Source organism: Leopardus geoffroyi, chromosome C3 (assembly GCF_018350155.1).
Source record: "Leopardus geoffroyi isolate Oge1 chromosome C3, O.geoffroyi_Oge1_pat1.0, whole genome shotgun sequence".
In the NCBI taxonomy this organism is placed as follows: Eukaryota; Metazoa; Chordata; class Mammalia; order Carnivora; family Felidae; genus Leopardus; species Leopardus geoffroyi.
Genome location: NC_059338.1, coordinates 84,946,940 through 84,957,326, shown reverse-complemented (window position 1 = coordinate 84,957,326; position 10,387 = coordinate 84,946,940). Strand labels below are relative to the sequence as shown.

At 39.7% G+C, this 10,387-nt stretch overlaps 1 long non-coding RNA gene across 1 annotated transcript in view; it reads right to left on the bottom strand.

Moving 5' to 3' along the window:
• Positions 1-3,019: 3,019 nt before the first annotated feature.
• LOC123586767 overlaps positions 3,020-10,387 on the bottom strand; it is a 52,839-nt gene continuing 45,471 nt past the window's right edge. Inside the window, exon 2 of the long non-coding RNA XR_006706938.1 lies at positions 3,020-3,239. This is a non-coding gene — a long non-coding RNA (uncharacterized LOC123586767). The remainder of the gene's footprint in view (positions 3,240-10,387) is intronic.

Here is a 10,387-nt window from a genome sequence, read left to right as displayed (position 1 = left end):
GTAAGGAAATTATTGACTGGCTATAGTTTGTAGCTTTGTTGGCTGTTAGTGATTTGTTGTCTTTAGGTTTCAATTTCCTAACTTTGAGGCAGGCTTAGATTTTGGATTTCGTGGCATTAGTCCACCATGGTGTTAGAGCCATGTAGTGATTGATATTCCTTAATCATGGGGGAAGAGGGGAGAAGGAAGGAGGGGAAAAGTTGGGTATTTTTTAATGTTTATTTATTTTGTGAGAGAGAAGGAGAGTGTGCAAACAGGGGAGGGGCAGAGAGAGAGGGAGAGAGAGATAATCCCTAACGGACTCCACACTCACAGCACAGAGCCTGAAGAGGGGCTCAATCTCCATCTCACAACTTAGAGATCATAACCTGAGCGGAAATTAAGAGTTGGAAGCTTAACCGACTGAGCCCCTCAGGTGCCCCAACAAGAAAGTTATTTTTAAAGAAGAATGTCAAGTAAAAATAGAAACAAAAGTAGTATTAAAAAAAAAAAATTGCAACTTCTCCCTTCCATCCACCCCAGTGTAACAAGTGATTGAGGAAACAGTCATCCGTGGTGATTCTTGGGTAAAAGATTTTGAAGAACCGGATATTTACAGGATATTCAAAGTGCTATGTTATTGGTTACTTATTAATTACAAGGGAAAATGTCTCGTTACAAGAACAATTTAATCACGTGATCAAACAGCATCACTGATATTGAAAACACATACAAAAATAAACGAATATCATGTGCCTCTTGATGTGATGGTTAAAAGATAATATTTAAAAAAATTAAATATTAAAAATCAGATTATGACTCACTCAGATATAAAACAAATTCATCAAAAAATTTAGTTAACTTATTAATCAGTGAGAGAACGAGGCAGATGTTATAATTGACTCATAAGAGAATTCAAGGGAGGTGCCTGGGTGGCTCAGTTGGTTAAGGACGGACTTCTGGCTCAGGTGGTGATCTCGCCTTGCGAGTTTGAGCCTCCCATCAGGCCCTGTGCTGACAGCGTGGAGCCTGGAGCCTGCTTGGGATTATGTGCCTCCCTATATGTCTGCCGCATCCTCTCTCTCGATCTCTCTCTCTCTCTCAAAAATAAAATAAAACATTAAGAAAAATTTTTAAAAAAGAGAATTCAAGGAACAGATGCATTTATAGATCATGATTATGGAAACTGATGTGCAAATGTTGGGAATGCTGGTTTTCCTGCTGGGAGACAGAGCGGAAGGAAGGGAAAGACAATTGAACCTCTTGGCTGGGGCCATAATTTGCGCATCTATAGTCAAGAATTAGGGTACATTGTTATGTTATCTGTAATTTACACACTGTTTAGATAGCTTCCATAGAATCAGAATCAGATGGCCCAGAGGGATTCCTTTAGACAGTGCACGGTTTTCAATTGAAGCTCAACGTTTTAGTAAGAAATGTACAATATTAATAATGGAACATTTTTGCCAAAAACATTTCATCTGAATTTGGTCAGACAAAACTAGAATATAGCACATTCTATACAATATCTAGCCTCAACCCAATTAAAACAGTTGATGTCATGAAAAACTACAAAACCGTAGGGAGAATGTTCTTGACTGTAGTGGAATAAGAAGCATAATAACTATATATGGTGGATAAACCTTGACTGGATCTGGATTCAACAAAAAATACAGAATATATTTGGGAGGATACTCAAGAAAAATAATATATGGACTTCAAACTAGTTGATGTTATTGAATCATTGTCAATTTTCTTAACTCATAGTGGTTTTGTGGTTATATAGGTAAAATTTTTCAGTCTTAGGTTGTAGTGCAAGGAACAAAGGCAAAAACGAAATGTAGATAAAATTAAACTTCTTTATAACCTGCAACCCATTGACAAATACTTGAGGCCGGCAGAGTAAAGCATTGCTCCAGGAACTCCCAACTGTCTTAATGTTAATGCTTTACTAGAGGGAAAAACAACCTTAGTTTGGCTATAGTTAGGTCTCCAGGGCCCTGTGAGTCTTCCTTAGCATCTGAAAGTCCTTTTGGGAGACTTCCCCTTGGCTTTACTTCCCTCAGCTCCCAAGTATATAATCAGTCACTCCTCACAACCCAATGCAGGTCTTTCTGCCCATGGGACATATTCCCATGCTTTGATATACACACATTTTTGCACCGAACACATCTCAAGAATTCCTCCTTCGCCGGCTGCCAACACCAACATTTTCCACATCAGGCTGTAGATGCTCAAGTATCAGGATTGACATGTAACCATGTCCCGCATACTTCAAATGTTTCCAAGAAAAAGATAATAATGCACATACAGAGAACAAATTGATCAAAATGTTAACTAATTGGTGAATCCAGTTGACAAATACATAAATCTTTCTTAAACTATTTTCATAGTTTCATGTCCACTGAACTATGAATTTTTAAAACAGATTTGCAACTTTTAGTACAAAAAAAGTTAAGGAAAAAGGTAAAACACTGTTTTTAGAATAAAACAATGTTTATAAAAACGAGTGTAAAAAACAATACATATTAAATATGTTGCTATAAAAATATATGAATCAATGATACTAATATACTTAGAGACAGATATGAGAGAGATAGATGCACAGATTGATTTAATGCAGGAGGTACACGTCAATCAACTATTTGTACATAATAACCTCCATTTGGTCTCCATGTCAGACTTACCCTGCATCAAGGAGTCTCAGTCTTCTCAAGTAAAAGATGTCTTTTTAATGTGAAAAAAGTTACTAATATTGTCATTGTCAGTTTCTAGTATCTATTGATTTAAAAAAATACATAATGACAAATGCACCCATGAATTCAAGAAATGATTTAAAATGAATTTCTATGTCATTAAGCACAAGACTATTTCCATAAATGTGTGAATTGGGAATTCATATGTGGATGAGGCATTGTATTTGGTTAGTTCAGAGGCTATTTAGAATGTAGAATGATTATGGGTTCTACATTTTTTTTTTTTAGCATTCTGTAGACAAAATAAAATGAATTCAAATGGGAAAAAAAACTTTAGATGGTGATACAGAAGAGCTTATTTTTATTCTATCATCAAACATCCTCTTGGACAGGAAGATTAAAATTTGGCTTACTTGTTCTTAACACATTTAGGAGTTACCAAAGACAGAGCCTGGGGTTCTGGAGTAAGTGTGATGTGGAATAAATTTTGATTTCATGATTGTCCTTTCTGGATGCTGGTCCCTAGAAAAATTGCTTGGTTCCCCTCAGTCATGGTTTTGTCATCTGAAATGAAATGGTAACGACAAAAAAAGATAATAATACCAACCTTTCTGGGGTAATTGTATTTTTCTTCATTATTTTTCATTTGTTCATGTATTTATTAGATCTTACCATACTTCCAAAAGGATTTGAAGCAACATAATGGTATCCTGGGATGAAAGGACAATTCTTGGAATGTGTTTATAAATAATAGAAGTACAACAACTTTGGTTTCTTTCTTCCTTCTCTGTCTTCCTATTTTAAACGTTAGGATTGATAACTCTGTGATCTTGAGCATTTAACTTTATTTCCGAACTTTGGTATTGCCTTTTGTAAAATGGGGATAGATTCATTAAAATCTTGGAATTTCTGAGTGAGATGACCTGTTTCTATGAACTTGAGCAAATTATTGAACATTATCATTCCACAAGTTCTCACCTATAAAACTGAGAAATATGTCTGCCCTGACTATAATGTTCAACTGAAATACTATTGTTGTAAAACGACTTTGCAAATACTGAAGTGTAGATGTATGTGAGTGATACCTACTCTATCATGAAAGCTAAGAAAAGAAGCAGAGAGAATAAAATCATTTGCCCAAATAACCTTTTTTTTAAAATTGAAGTACAGAGAAAAAAGGAAGATGGCGGCGTAGGAGGACACTAGGCTCACCGCGCGTCCTGCTGATCACTTAGATTCCACCTACACCTGCCTAAATAACCCAGAAAACCACCAGAAGACTAGCAGAACGGAGTCTCCGGAGCCAAGCGCAGACGAGAGGCCCACGGAAGAGGGTAGGAAGGACGGCGAGGCGGTGCGCGCTCCACGGACTGGCGGGAGGGAGCCGGGCGGAGGGGCGGCTCGCCAGCCAAGCAGAGCCCCCGAGTCTGGCTGGCAAAAGCAGAGGGGCTGGACGGAGTGTGTTCCGACAGCAAGTGCGACTTAGCGTCTGGGAGGGCATAAGTTAACAGCTCTGCTCGGAAAGCGGGAAGGCTGGAGGACAAAGGGAGGGAGAGCTGCTGAGCCCCCGGATGACAGAGCTCAGTTTGGTGGGGAACAAAGGCGCTCGCCAGCACCATCTCCCTCACCCATCCCCCAGCCAAAAGCCGAAAGGGAACCAGTTCCTGCCAGGGAACGTGCTCCCTCCGCGCAAACACCCAACTCTGTGCTTCTGCGGAGCCAAACCTCCGGCAGCAGATCTGACTCCCTCCCGCTGCCACAGGGCCCCTCCTGAAGTGGATCACCTAAGGAGAAGTGAGCTAAGCCTGCCCCTCCTGCCCCCGTGCACCTTGCCTACCCACCCCAGCTAATACGCCAGATCCCCAGCACCACAAGCCTGGCAGTGTGCATGTAGCCCAGACGGCCCACGCCACCCCACAGTGAATCCCGCCCCTAGGAGAGGGGAAGAGAAGGCACACACCAGTCTGAGTGTGGCCCCAGCGGTGGGCGGGGGGCAGACATCAGGTCTCACTGCAGCCCCACCCACCAACTCCAGTTATACAGCACAGCACAGGGGAAGTGCCCTGCAGGTCCTCACCACGCCAGGGACTATCCAAAATGACCAAACGGAAGAATTCCCCTCAGAAGAATCTCCAGGAAATAACAACAGCTAATGAGCTGATCAAAAAGGATTTAAATAATATAACAGAAAGTGAATTTAGAATAATAGTCATAAAATTAATCGCTGGGCTTGAAAACAGTATAGAGGACAGCAGAGAATCTCTTGCTACAGAGATCAAGGGACTAAGGAACAGTCACGAGGAGCTAAAAAAGTTTTAAACGAAATGCAAAACAAAATGGAAACCACCACGGCTCGGATTGAAGAGGCAGAGGAGAGAATAGGTGAACTAGAAGATAAAGTTATGGAAAAAGAGGAAGCTGAGAGAAAGATAAAAAAATCCAGGAGTATGAGGGGAAAATTAGAGAACTAAGTGATACACTAAAAAGAAATAATATACGCATAATTGGTATCCCAGAGGAGGAAGAGAGAGGGAAAGGTGCTGAAGGGGCACTTGAAGAAATTATAGCTGAGAACTTCCCTGAACTGGGGAAGGAAAAAGGCATTGAAATCCAAGAGGCACAGAGAACTCCCTTCAGACGTAACTTGAATCGATCTTCTGCACGACATATCATAGTGAAACTGGCAAAATACAAGGATAAAGAGAAAATTCTGAAAGCAGCAAGGGATAAACGTGCCCTCACATATAAAGGGAGAACTATAAGACTCGTGACTGATCTCTCTTTTGAAACTTGGCAGGCCAGAAAGGATTGGCACGATATCTTCAGTGTGCTAAACAGGGAAAATATGCAGCCGAGAATCCTTTATCCAGCAAGTCTGTCATTTAGAATAGAAGGAGAGATAAAGGTCTTCCCAAACAAACAAAAACTGAAGGAATTTGTCACCACTAAACCAGCCCTACAAGAGATCCTAAGGGGGACCCTGTGAGACAAAGTACCAGAGACATCACTACAAGCATAAAACATACAGACATCACAATGACTCTAAACCCATATCTTTCTATAATAACACTGAATGTAAATGGATTAAATGCGCCAACCAAAAGACATAGGGTATCAGAATGGATAAAAAACAAGACCCAACTATTTGCTGTCTACAAGAGACTCATTTTAGACCTGAGGACACCTTTAGATTGAGTGTGAGGGGATGGAGAACTATTTATCATGCTACTGGAAGCCAAAAGAAAGCTGGAGTAGCCATACTTATATCAGACAAACTAGACTTTAAATTAAAGGCTGTAACAAGAGATGAAAAAGGGCATTATATAATAATTACAGGGTCTATCCATCAGGAAGAGCTAACAATTACAAATGTCTATGCGCCGAATACAGGAGCCCCCAAATATATAAAACAATTACTCATAAACATAAGCAACCTTATTGAAAAGAATGTGGTAATTGCAAGAGACTTTAACACCCCACTTACAGAAAGGGATAGATCATCTAGACACACGGTCAATAAAGAAACAAGGGCCCTGAATGATACATTGGATCAGATGGACTTGACAGATATATTTAGAACTCTGCATCCCAAAGCAACAGAATATACTTTCTTCTCGAGTGCACATGGAACATTCTCCAAGATAGATCATATACTGGGTCACAAAACAGCCCTTCATAAGTATACAATAAATGAAATCATACCATGCATACTTTCAGACCACAATGCTATGAAGCTTGAAATCAACCACAGGAAAAAGTCTGGAAAACCTCCAAAAGCATGGAGGTTAAAGAACACCCTACTAACGAATGAGTGGGTCAACCAGGCAATTAGAGAAGAAATTAAAAAATATATGGAAACAAACGAAAATGAAAATACAACAATCCAAACGCTTTGGGACGCAGCGAAGGCAGTCCTGGGAGGAAAATACATTGCAATCCAGGACTATCTCAAGAAACAAGAAAAATCCCAAATACAAAATCTAACAGCACACCTAAAGGAAATAGAAGCAGAACAGCAAAGGCAGCCTAAACCCAGCAGAAGAAGAGAAATCATAAAGACCAGAGCAGAAATAAACAATATAGAATCTAAAAAAACTGTAGAGCAGATCAACGAAACCAAGAGTTGGTTTTTTGAAAAAATAAACAAAATTGACAAACCTCTAGCCAGGCTTCTCAAAAAGAAAAGGGAGATGACCCAAATAGATAAAATCATGAATGAAAATGGAATTATTACAACCAATCCCTCAGAGATACAAACAATTATCAGGGAATACTATGAAAAATTATATGCCAACAAACTGGACAACCTGGAAGAAATGGATAAATTCCTAAACACCCACACTCTTCCAAACCTCAATCAGGAGGAAATAGAAAGCTTGAACAGACCCATAACCAGTGAAGAAATTGAATGGGTTATCAAAAATCTCCCAACAAATAAGAGTCCAGGACCAGATGGCTTCCCAGGGCAGTTCTACCAGACGTTTAAAGCAGAGATAATACCTATCCTTCTCAAGCTATTCCAAGAAATAGAAAGGGAAGGAAAACTTCCAGACTCATTCTATGAAGCCAGTATTACTTTGATTCCTAAACCAGACAGAGACCCAGTAAAAAAAGAGAACTACAGGCCAATATCCCTGATGAATATGGATGCAAAAATTCTCAATAAGATACTAGCAAATCGAATTCAACAACATGTAAAAAGATTTATTCACCGTGATCAACTGGGATTCATTCCTGGGATGCAGGGCTGGTTCAACATTCGCAAATCAATCAACATGATACATCACATTAACAAAAAAAAAGAGAAGAACCATATGATCCTGTCAATCGATGCAGAAAAGACCTTTCACAAAATTCAGCACCCTTTCTTAATAAAAACGCTTGAGAAAGTCGGGATAGAAGGAACATAGTTAAAGATCATAAAAGCCATTTATGAAAAGCCCACAGCTAACATCATACTCAACGGGGAAAAACTGAGAGCTTTTTCCCTGAGATCAGGAACACGACAGGGATGCCCACTCTCACCGCTGTTGTTTAACATAGTGTTGGAAGTTCTAGCATCAGCAATCAGACAACAAAAGGAAATCAAAGGCATCAAAATTGGCAAAGATGAAGTCAAGCTTTCGCTTTTTGCAGATGACATGATATTATACATGGAAAATCCTATAGACTCCACCAAAAGTCTGCTAGAACTGATACATGAATTCAGCAAAGTTGCAGGATACAAAATCAGTGTACAGAAATCAGTCGCATTCTTATACACTAACAATGAAGCAACAGAAAGACAAATAAAGAAACTGATCCCATTCACAATTGCACCAAGAAGCATAAAATACCTAGGAATAAATCTAACCAAAGATGTAAAAGATCTGTATGCTGAAAACTTCAGAAAGCTTATGAAGGTAATTGAAGGAGATATAAAGAAATGGAAAGACATTCCCTGCTCATGGATTGGAAGAATAAATATTGTCAAAATGTCAATACTACCCAAAGCTATCTACACATTCAATGCAATCCCAATCAAAATTGCACCAGCATTCTCGAAACTAGAACAAGCAATCCTAAAATTCATATGAAACCACAAAAGGCCCCGAATAGCCAAAGTAATTTTGAAGAAGAAGACCAAAGCAGGAGGCATCACAATCCCAGACTTTAGCCTCTACTACAAAGCTGTAGTCATCAAGACAGCATGGTATTGGCACAAAAACAGACACAGAGACCAATGGAATAGAATAGAAACCCCAGAACTAGACCCACAAACGTATGGCCAACTAATCTTTGACAAAGCAGGAAAGAACACCCAATGGAAAAAAGACAGTCTCTTTAACAAATGGTGCTGGGAGAACAGGACAGCAACATGCAGAAGGTTGAAACTAGACCACTTTCTCACACCATTCACAAAAATAAACTCAAAATGGATAAAGGACCTGAATGTGAGACAGGAAACCATCAAAACCCTAGAGGAGAAAGCAGGAAAAGACCTCTCTGACCTCAGCCGTAGCAATCTCTTACTCGACACATCCCCAAAGGCAAGGGAATTAAAAGCAAAAGTGAATTATTGGGACCTTATGAAGATAAAAAGCTTCTGCACAGCAAAGGAAACAACCAACAAAACTAAAAGGCAACCAACGGAATGGGAAAAGATATTTGCAAATGACATATCGGACAAAGGGCTAGTATCCAAAATCTATAAAGAGCTCACCAAACTCCACACCCGAAAAACAAATAACCCAGTGAAGAAATGGGCAGAAAACATGAATAGACACTTCTCTAAAGAAGACATCCGGGTGGCCAACAGGCACATGAAAAGATGTTCAACGTCGCTTCTTATCAGGGAAATACAAATCAAAACCACACTCAGATATCACCTCACGCCAGTCAGAATGGCCAAAATGAACAAATCAGGAGACTATAGATGCTGGAGAGGATGTGGAGAAACGGGAACCCTCTTGCACTGTTGGTGGGAATGCAAATTGGTGCAGCCGCTCTGGAAAACAGTGTGGAGGTTCCGCAGAAAATTAAAAATAGACCTACCCTATGACCCAGCAATAGCACTGCTAGGAATTTATCCAAGGGATACAGGAGTACTGATGCATAGGGGCACTTGTACCCCAATGTTTACAGCAGCACTCTCAACAATAGCCAAATTATGGAAAGAGCCTAAATGTCCATCAACTGATGAATGGATAAAGAAATTGTGGTTTATATACACAATGTAATACTATGTGGCAATGAGAAAAAATGAAATATGGCCTTTTGTAGCAACGTGGATGGAACTGGAGAGTGTGATGCTAAGTGAAATAAGCCATACAGAGAAAGACAGATACCATATGGTTTCACTCTTACGTGGATCCTGAGAAACTTAACAGAAACCCATGGGGGAGGGGAAGGAAAAAAAAAAAAAGAGGTTAGAGTGGGAGAGAGCCAATGCATAAGAGACTGTTAAAAACTGAGAACAAACTGAGGGTTGATGTGGGGTGGGAGGGAGGGGAGGGTGGGTGATGGGTATTGAGGAGGGCAACTTTTGGGATGAGCACTGGGTGTTGTATGGAAACCAATTTGACAATAAATTTCATATATTATAAAAATATTAATAAAAAAATAAAATTCAAGTACAATTAACATACAGAATTATATTAGTTCCAGATGGGCAAGAGAATGGTTTAATAATTCTTTACATTCCTCAGTGCTCACGATAAACATAGTCCTCATCTGTCACCGAGGTTTTTTTCAATTTTCATCTCTATGACTTACTTATTTTGTAACTAAGTTTGTACCTCTTAATCCCCTTTATCTATGTCATTCATCCCCCCCACCAACTCCCCTTTGGTAGCCACTTGTTTGTTCTCTGTACTTAAGAGTCTGTGTGTGCGTGTGTGTGTGTGTTTCACTTTGTTTTCTTTTTAAAAAACTTTTTTTAATGTTTGTTTATTTTTGAGAGAGAGAGAGAGACAAAGCATGAGCAGGGGAGGGCAGAGGGAGAGGGAGACACAGAATCTGAAGCAGGCTCCAGGCTCTGAACTGTCAGCACAGAGCCCAGCGTGTGGCTCGAACTCATGAACCATGAGATCATGACCTGAGCCAAAATCAGACGCTTAACCGACTGAGCCACCCAGGCGCCCCTGTTTGTTTTGTTTCTTAAGTTCCATATGTTAGTGAAATCATATGGCATTTGTCTTTCTTTGTCTGACTTATATCACTTATTTCACCAA